Source organism: Mercenaria mercenaria, chromosome 16, assembly GCF_021730395.1.
Source record: "Mercenaria mercenaria strain notata chromosome 16, MADL_Memer_1, whole genome shotgun sequence".
NCBI classification, from domain to species: Eukaryota; Metazoa; Mollusca; class Bivalvia; order Venerida; family Veneridae; genus Mercenaria; species Mercenaria mercenaria.
Window position 1 is genome coordinate 57,129,233 of NC_069376.1, and position 9,337 is coordinate 57,138,569.

Here is a 9,337-nt window from a genome sequence, read left to right on the forward strand (position 1 = left end):
TTTGCTATATTAATGACGGTTTCTCCCTTTGTAGGTTTGAATTCTATACGATATTTCCCTTGTACATGGAGGTGACAGTGTGTTCAAAATGAAAATTTGAACATTTATTTTATATAAGTATTGATGCCTATTCACCTAGCATGCAGTAGAGCAAGGTAAAGGAAGTATCTGCAACATATCTTAATGTAGCGCTCTCTAAAATGAAGATAGAAATAACCGACAAAAATAAACACAAAGTCATTCCCGACGTACATTTTGGCTAAGTTTAGATGAAATGCCGTGTGTCAGTACTATTTCAGCCAAATACATGCAGGTAGTTTCTTTACCTTACCGTCCCTCCAGGAGAGGACAGGTACTAGACTCGCAACTGTCTCTCATAAATTTAAAGATTCATGGTCGGCCCGGAGTGTGAAGACATAGCCCTTTTTAAACGTCTTTCAAATTAAGTGTTCGCTATACAAATTGTGTTCGTTATACAAACCTCGGTTACAAGGAACTAGTTCACTATACGGTTATAAGGAACAATTCTTAAAGGTCCCAGCTGTTCCTTATAAGCGAGGTTTACTGTAGTACTAACGGGTGCAAACAAACAAGTAACGAAACACAGTTCGCGGCATCAGCAGCATAGTTTCCTTTTTAGTAGCACACTGTCCGTCCACATTACCCAGTCCTGTATTATTTGCTTTTCACTTTTTCGTTTTTCTCAGTAATGTGTTTTTCCCCATTTGATATCAACCCCACTCACCTCCATCCCCCTTAAGAATGTGCTCTTCATAAACTTTTCATTTTCCGTGGTGAGCTTAATTGTCTCCTGACACATCTTGTTTAAACTGATGTTGTCGTCAATACATGAAGACAACTGCATTTAATATTTGTACCAGCTGGTGCCAAAACCCGTTTTAGGCTTTCTATATATTTCAATATTTATTTTTCAATATTCCAGGCTAGTTAGGGCGTCAAATCTGCAATAGTAAATTAAAATTATTTATGAAATACCCTTGAAGAATCAAGCTGTTGCTTTTGTTAGTGCAATGAATCACGTCGAACTTACATGAAGTATTTCGTTGCCGCAATGCATAAAAATCCTTGAAAACGCATGCTTCATAATGCTGATGTGTTTTTTATGATGCACATACCCTGGCAGGAATGGTTTTCAGAATATCGTACAAGTTCGTTGTATTTAATTTCACGTGAAAACCTTGACAGAATTGTTTGAGAATACATCTGAATATAATATTGTGTATATTTTACTATCAACAGCTTTGATGTAAGTTAACTAAAGGGGTATCGAGCAGGTGAGTCCTCATTTTTATTTTCTTCATAAATTAATCTACATGTGATACAGATGGGATAACAGCTATGAAAAATAATTATACATAATGTCAGATGTGAGGAAATTGGGTACGATTTTAAGCCAATAATTTAGCCACAATTTTAACATGAGTGCATATAAATTTTTAACAGAATGAAGTATAGCTTATTGTGCAAGTTAGGTTAATGTGATACATAGGGGCACTATCTTATTATTCGACCTATTCTGTTACTATTTGATCACTTACTAATAGACTTTTATTTCAAATGTTTTTTCATATGAAATACCACCAGAGCTATCATTAAATTATTATATTTAGTCGCCTCTTACGATCATGCAAGGGTAAGGTATTGGAACCACTGCCTTACCCTTGCATGATCGTAAGATGCGACTTCAAGATGGCGTGCTGTGAGGTTCGTTTTGGGGAGGCTGCGTTTTTGGTACGTGGCATTCCCTGTTTGATATTTGTCTTTGTTTTTTATGCGCACAACTGTGTTGTTTGTGCCGTGTGGCGGCCGTAAAAAGTCTCCCCGTACATTCAATCAATGTTGTTATATTTTCATCCTTCAGGGATTGTTATTCGTTCTAAGCTCTCGGCCTCTGTCAAGATGGCGTGCTGTGAGTATCGTTTTGGGGAGGCTGCGTTTTTTGGTACGTGGCATTCCCTGTTTGATATTTGTCTTTGTTTTTTATAGAGTCTTAACACTTGGTTTTGCAGTAACTCTGTGATTCCAGCAGGTATGCAAATTTTGATTCCATACCTCATGTTTTTATTTCGATGTAAATGAGATGTGGAACCAAAATTTGTAGTCCTGTTTGGCGTCATAACCTTTACTGTGTTGGTGCGCCGTAAAATCCAAATAACTAAATATAATTTTATGAAATGCAAAAACATTTTTGAGCCAAGATTTATATATTAAACAATCGTTTAAACATGGATAAACAAGTGATATTAACTCGCTTCAATTAATGAAATACTAATATTGTATAAAAATTCAAAGATTTAGAAGAAACTGTTTAGTTTCTCTTTATATATGAAAAGATCTTATTTCGAACATTATTTAACGTGAACGCTGCATAATTCATTAATCACTTTTACAACAAAATACTGGCAAGCAGCTGTCAATGTCCTTCGAAAAAGATTCATTTAACAATGAAGACCTTTTACAAGCTTCTGTAAAGGCTTTAAAATGTTGCAAATTGTTTATGGGCAATAACCAATCTCTGTAGAACATATAAAGACAAAGTTGCACTCAGCTAAAGATCTTCAAACGTCACCTCCGTTAAAACTACATGTCTGATTTTGAACTTATTTAAAAAATTGTTCTTTGGAATACTCTACCACAATTGTTAAATGTAATCTTTTTTGACAAATAATATGTCTGTCAGATGTAGATTTAGCTAGTGTCCTCGAATCTGCAGATCAATTTTCGAAGGTATATGGCAGAATGATTATTGTTAGTCATTCCGTAATTATTTTACGACCACGGTCCATTTTTGATAAATAATTCTAGCATAAAACTGTTTTTTGTCGATTTTAGACTTGTTTTAAGAGGAGCGTGTGTGTGTATGTGTGTGTGATGCGCGCGTCTGCGTGCTGGGGGTTTCGTTTTGAGGAGGCTGCGTTTTTGGTGCGTGGCATTCCCTGTTTGATATTTTTCTTTGTTTTTTAAGAGGAGAGTTAACGTGTATCGATAGAAAGATTGTCGAGCTCATGCTCTGTAAACACACCTTTTTGCACATGCGTGTCCCGTGGCAAAGCGTAAACGTAATGCGGCCATATAACGGATAAATAAAGCAGACACCGTTTTATATGACTGAAAAAATGTTGAAAAAAAAAAGTTAAACCGAACACACACACACGGAAACGAAGACAATGTAATTACATGGAAATTAAATGACGTTGATCGAAAACAGCAGCTTAGAGGTATAGTAGCAATGCGCTGAGCTTTACATTTTTACATAAATGATTTTAGATATGCTTTACATTTTTACATAAATGATTTTACATAAATGATTTTAGATATGCTTTACATTTTTACATAAATGATTTTACATTTTTACATAAATGATTTTAGATATGCTTTACATTTTTACATAAAATGATTTTAGATATGCTTCACATTTTTACATTAATGATTTTAGATATGCTTTTGGTTTGATATTTGTCTTTGTTTTGGATTTCAGCTGGAGGGGATTATTTTTATTTACACTGTCTTGTAACTTTGGAACATGGTGGGGGTAAAAGTGAGGTTAGTTGCACCATAAACCGGTTTAAACTCCCCAGTGGTGGTTTTGCCACTGACCGTTCCAAGGCGGTGCCCCATTTGTTTGTTTTATCCTTTGGTGTTTCATTTTCTGTCCTTTGGTGTTTCATTTTCTGTGTTGTGTGCGAGGGTTGTTCGTGTTTGTCTTTGGGGAGGCTGCGTGTTTTGAACGCCTCTGCGTGCTGGGGGTTTCGTTTTGAGGAGGCTACGTTTTTGGTGCGTGGCATTCCGTTTGATATTTTTCTTTGTTTTTTTCACTGTTGGATATTTTTCCTTGTTTTTTACATGTTTACATAAATGATTTAGGGTATGCTTTACAATTGGCGTTTGCAATATAATTTCTTCTCGGCGATATATGACCATTTTGTGTCGATTCGCCGTAATACCCAACTCTCTCACTTCTGTGACAGCGGGTAACGAAATAGACCACTATAGAAGTATCCCCGCTAACATGTATAAACAGGGTGTCCGCTCTCTTTGTATGTTTTCGTGTTAGACATTGCGGCGGGTGGAGGCCTGAATTACGATTCTTAGTCAATTATGTAGAGATATCAGAGAAAGATGGAAGCAAAATTTTAACATTCTTTTGTGGGAGATGTTGATGTGTGGGGGCGAGGGGGTGGGTGGGGGTGCGTGCAGTGGTGGTGACAGGATATTAAAGGGCAAGAAACTAAACGAAAAAAATCCTTTTGGGGGTAGGGTGGGGATGTGGGAGGGGAGGCAAGGTGTGTGTGCGTGCGGTGATGATGACAGGATACTATAAGTTAAGAAACTAAACAAAAAAAAAAAACACCAACTTTTTGCGGGGTTGGGACGGATGGAAGGAATGTGGCAGTAACAAGATACAAAGGGCAAGAAATTTTTTTTAGGGTTTGGGGGTAGGGGTAATGGCGGTGGGGGATACATGATTCGAAAGAGCAAGAAGCTGAATGAAACAAGGCAAAGACCTTACCAATGTGTCAAGTATAAAGTCAATCCTTTATATAGTTTTCAAGTTATTCTCCGGACAATCATTTATACATAGGGCAGATAATACAAACAGGGGTATCTAGAGTTATTTTTCACATGTACTGCACTCCCCCTCAATGTGTTCTATGAGAATGCAAAGTATCTTTCTTAGTTAAGGAGAGAAATGAATATCCAACAGAGAGAAACACGTTCTAAAAACACAGCCTCCCTAAACATAAACCCAGCAAGCGGACGCGTACACGATCAACACACAAAATAAACACACAAGGACAAAACAAATAAAGGAATACAGTGGGGCACCGCCTTGGAACGGTCAGTGGCAAAACCACCACAGGCGAGCTTAAACCGGTTTATGGTGCACCTAACCTCACTCTTACCCCACTATGTTCCAAGTCACAGGACAGTGTAAATAAAAGGTATCCCCATATGCAAAGGCAACAGAAGGCATGCAATGTAAAACACAAAAATGCTCTTGTATATATATATATGCAATCCTTAAGACCCTAAAACGCATGCACTCAGTGCCTTTGCAGAAGACAGAGCAACCAGGGAAATACTCTTAAGGGCCCGACGAAACAGGCCAGTAGACGTAATTCAAAATTGGTCTGTCCTGGTGGGATTTAAGAACTACCTATCATAGTCCTCCACTTTTTCCGTCAGACACAGAGGAAAGCGTAGCGTCCAACTTTAAAAGGGCTGAACACCAAGCATGCGGTGTCTCAAAACAGTTGGGTCATAACCTCTTTTAATAAAAGTGTATTGCCATGACCCAAAATCTTACGAAGTTTGAAAACTACATGCCCATAAAAAACTGGTTTTGATATACCGCATCGCAGAAGTGTCTTTAAACTGCTATTGCATTTTAAAACCAAACCTGAATTACGATAGTAAATTTAGCAAAGTATTTACGTAATTTATAAAAACGAAGCCCTGTAGATGAGGTCAGCTAGACTTATGGTTCTCAGTTACTGCACTTCCTCCCACTGACCAGCCTAGTGGTAGAGCGCCCGCTTCGAGTGCGGGAGGTCGTGGGTTCGATCCCTGGCCGCGTCATACCAAAGACGTAAAAAATGGTACTAGTAGCTCAGTAAGGAGAACGTTGGTCTACGGATCGCGGGGTCGCGAGTTCGATCCCCGGGCGGGGCGTATGTTCTCCGTGACGATTTGATTAAAGACATTGTGTCTGAAATCATTCGTCCTCCACCTCTGATAATTCATGTTGGGAAGTTGGTAGTAACTTGCGGATAACAGGTTTGTTCTGGTACAGAATCCAGGAACACTGGTTAAGTTAACTGCCCGTCGTAATATGACTGAAATACTGTTGAAAAACGGCGTTAAACCCAAAACAAAAACAAACAATGTAGCTTCCTCGCTTGGCGCTCAGCATTAAGAGGCTAGTACTAGAACTGGTCAGCCCGATGTCCGTATTATGTGACTAGGTGGGCTATCATGTCACGTGTCTACAGCGTGATATTCTAGTGAGGCAGCACTTTAAAGCTGGGCATCGTGCTCACTGCTACAAGTAGACACCGACGTTTATATGACCGAAAAATTCTTGAAAAAGACGTTAAACCTGTTTTTTTATTTAACGTCGCACCGACACATGATAGGTCATATGGCGACTTTCCAGCTTTAATGGCGGAGGAAGACCCCAGGTGCCCCTCCGTGCATTATTTCATCACGAGCGGGCACCTGGGTAGCAACACCAATCTTCCGTAAGCCAGCTGGATGGCTTCCTCACATGAAGAATTCAACGCCCCGAGTGAGCCTCGAACCCACATCGATGAGGGGCAAGTGATTTGAAGTCAGCGACCTTAACCACTCGGCCACGGAGGCCCCCTAAACTAACCAGGGTTCCTGGATTCTGTACCAGTACAAACCTGTTCTCCGCAAGTCACTGCCAATTTCCCAATATGAATTATCAGAGGTAGAGGACGAATAATTTCACGCACAATGTCTTTTATCAAATAGTCACGGAGAACATAGATCTACGCCCCGCTTGAGGATCAAACTCGCGACCCCGCGATCCGTAGAGCTCTCCCAACGGAGCTAAGCGGGCGGGCTAATATGTAAAGTATCAAGTCAATCGCTTTCATAGTTTTGGACTTTGGCTCCGGAGAAGCTTTTTTTTTACAAAAATGGAGATAATTAAAAAATGGGGTCAGCTAGAGTTATAGGTCCTAATTACTGCACTTACTTTCAATGACCTACATTTGTACTAATAAAATCTGTAAAAAGATCCTTTGGAAGCAAAGAATGCAACCAAGAAGAATAATAGCAGACTCGGTTTTATTGAGTTTGTTCATGGGAGGTAATGAAATATGCAACACTTCTCACGCCCCCTTAGCACCGGCTTAAGCGGAACTCTATTACACATATGTTGAATGAACTCTATGATCCCAAAGGACCAGAAAATATAATAACACTGAATCCAAGTACGGGAGGTCGTGGGTTCGATCCCCGGCCGCGTCATACCAAAAGACGTAAAAAAATGGCACTAGCAGCTTCCTCGCTTGGCGCCCAGCATTAAGTGGATAGTGCTAGGACTGGTCAGCCCAGTGTCAGTATAATGTGACTGGGTGGGGTATCATGCCATGTGTCTACGGCGTGATATTCCAGTGAGGCAGCACTATAAAGTTGGGCATTGTGCTCACTGCTGCAAGTAGACACCGTCGTTTATATGCCTGAAAAGTTGTTGAAAAAGACATTAAACCCGAACACACGCACAAAGTACGGGGAGACTTTTTACAGCCGCCACACGGCACTTAAAGATTGCTGTTAAGTATCAACTCATTCCTCCTTATAGTTTTCAAATTATGCTCCGGACAAACTTTTTTCACACAAGGGCAGAACATTAAAAAAAGGTGTCAGCTAGAGTTATGGTTCTTTAACAAAGCACTTCTTCTCACTGACCTCTCAGTATATAAAGTATCAAGTCAATCCCTTTCATAGTTTTGGACTAAGGCTCCGAACAAACTTTCTATAAAAAGGAAGAAAATTCAAAAATGGGACCACCTAGATTTATGGTTCCTTATTACTGCGCCTCCTCTTAATAAGCTCTGTAATTTACAACTGAGTACCTTCAATACTATTTGTGTTATGTTCCGGACAAGAAGTGTGACGGACGAACAGACGGACGTTCCTACATAGTATATTTATGTGGTTTCTCTTTTGTTCTCCCTATTATTCCTTTAGCCTCGTAAAAGAAAAATAGCCACATAAAAGCTTACGGAATGAATGACATCAAAGAAAATGCAAATGTAAGTACGGACAGACAGACTTACGCACGGATAGACAAGGTGGCGACTATATGCCCCTCCCCCTTCGTGAAGCAAAAAAAAAAGGGGAGGGGTATGGTTGATTGGCGGGGGAAGCAGGGTGTGTGTGTGTGCGGTGGTGGTGACAAGATACTTATGATTAAGAAACAAAATTAGTGTTTGGTTGTTGTTGTTTTTTTTGAGGGGGTGGGGGGTGGTAAATTGGTGGAAGGGGGACTGTAATGCAGATGATTGCAGTCTGCACATCGTCTCATCATTATCTGCCTATTTTCCAAGTTTCAGGTAAATACCTTTTATATTTTTAAATTATGCTTTGGACACAAAATATGGGCAGATTTGACCTTTTCTGTAACCTTGACCTCTGATCTACCACCCTGGTTCATGCGCTCTGCACATTGTCAAATTGCCAACTACCATCGCAAGTCTGAAGTCAATACCTTGAATGGTTAATACGTTATGCTCTGGACAGGAAATATGACGGACACATTTGAAATTTGAACTCCAATTGTGACATTGACCTTTGACCTACAGGGCCGGGTTAACTTCTCTGCACATCGTCTCATCGCAACCTACCTACATGCCAAGTCAATATCTTTAATGGTTATAGTGTTATGCTCCGGACACGAATTATGACGGTCGGAGAGACGGACTGACAAACGCACGCGCCGTCACATAATACATCTGTTGTTTTTTTTCAACACAGGTGTATATTTAAACGACTACACAACGAAACAAGAGTCTGGGTGAAAATTCTAGCACAGACAAATCACTTCTTGTAAAGTATTTTCATTATTCATTTTCTTCTGAATCCGTCCACAGACATTTTTTTACTGACAAGCACGCCCTTTTATAATTGAAACAATTTAAAAAGATATTCAGCATTGTTTGGTATTTAATGTATTGCAGTTTAGATAAAATAAAGGAATTCTTCCATACTGTGCATCCTTTCTCGAAAAGACGTCTTTAACATTGAAGTGTCAATAAAATCACTTTTTGATTCAAAGTCATATCAAACACTTGCGTTTATTATACGTCCGAAGGAACGTATTATGTCATACGCCGGTGTACGTCTGTCTGTCTACCCGTTCGTAAGCAATTTCGGGTCCGCTCTGTTACTCTGGAACCCCTTGAAGGATTTCGAAGAATCTTGACACAAATCTTCACCACATCGAGACGACGCGCAGAGCGCAGGTTTGGATGGCTCGCTTAAAGGCCAAGGTCACACTTAGAGTCAAAGGTTATTTAGTTTGTTGTGTGTCCACTCTGTAACTCTTGAACTGCTTAAAGGATTTTAAAGAAACTTGGCACAAAATGTTCACCACATCGAGACGACGTGCAGAGCGCATGTTTCGGATAAGTTGCTTCAAGGTCAAGGTCAGTCACACTTAGGGGTCAAAGGTCATACCTTCGGGCGTATATTGTTCCGCATTGCGGTGCTCTTGTTACTATTAATTTAATCAAGAGGCAAGTACATTACAGTTTATTTAGTTCTGCCCATTATTTTCTCGTTT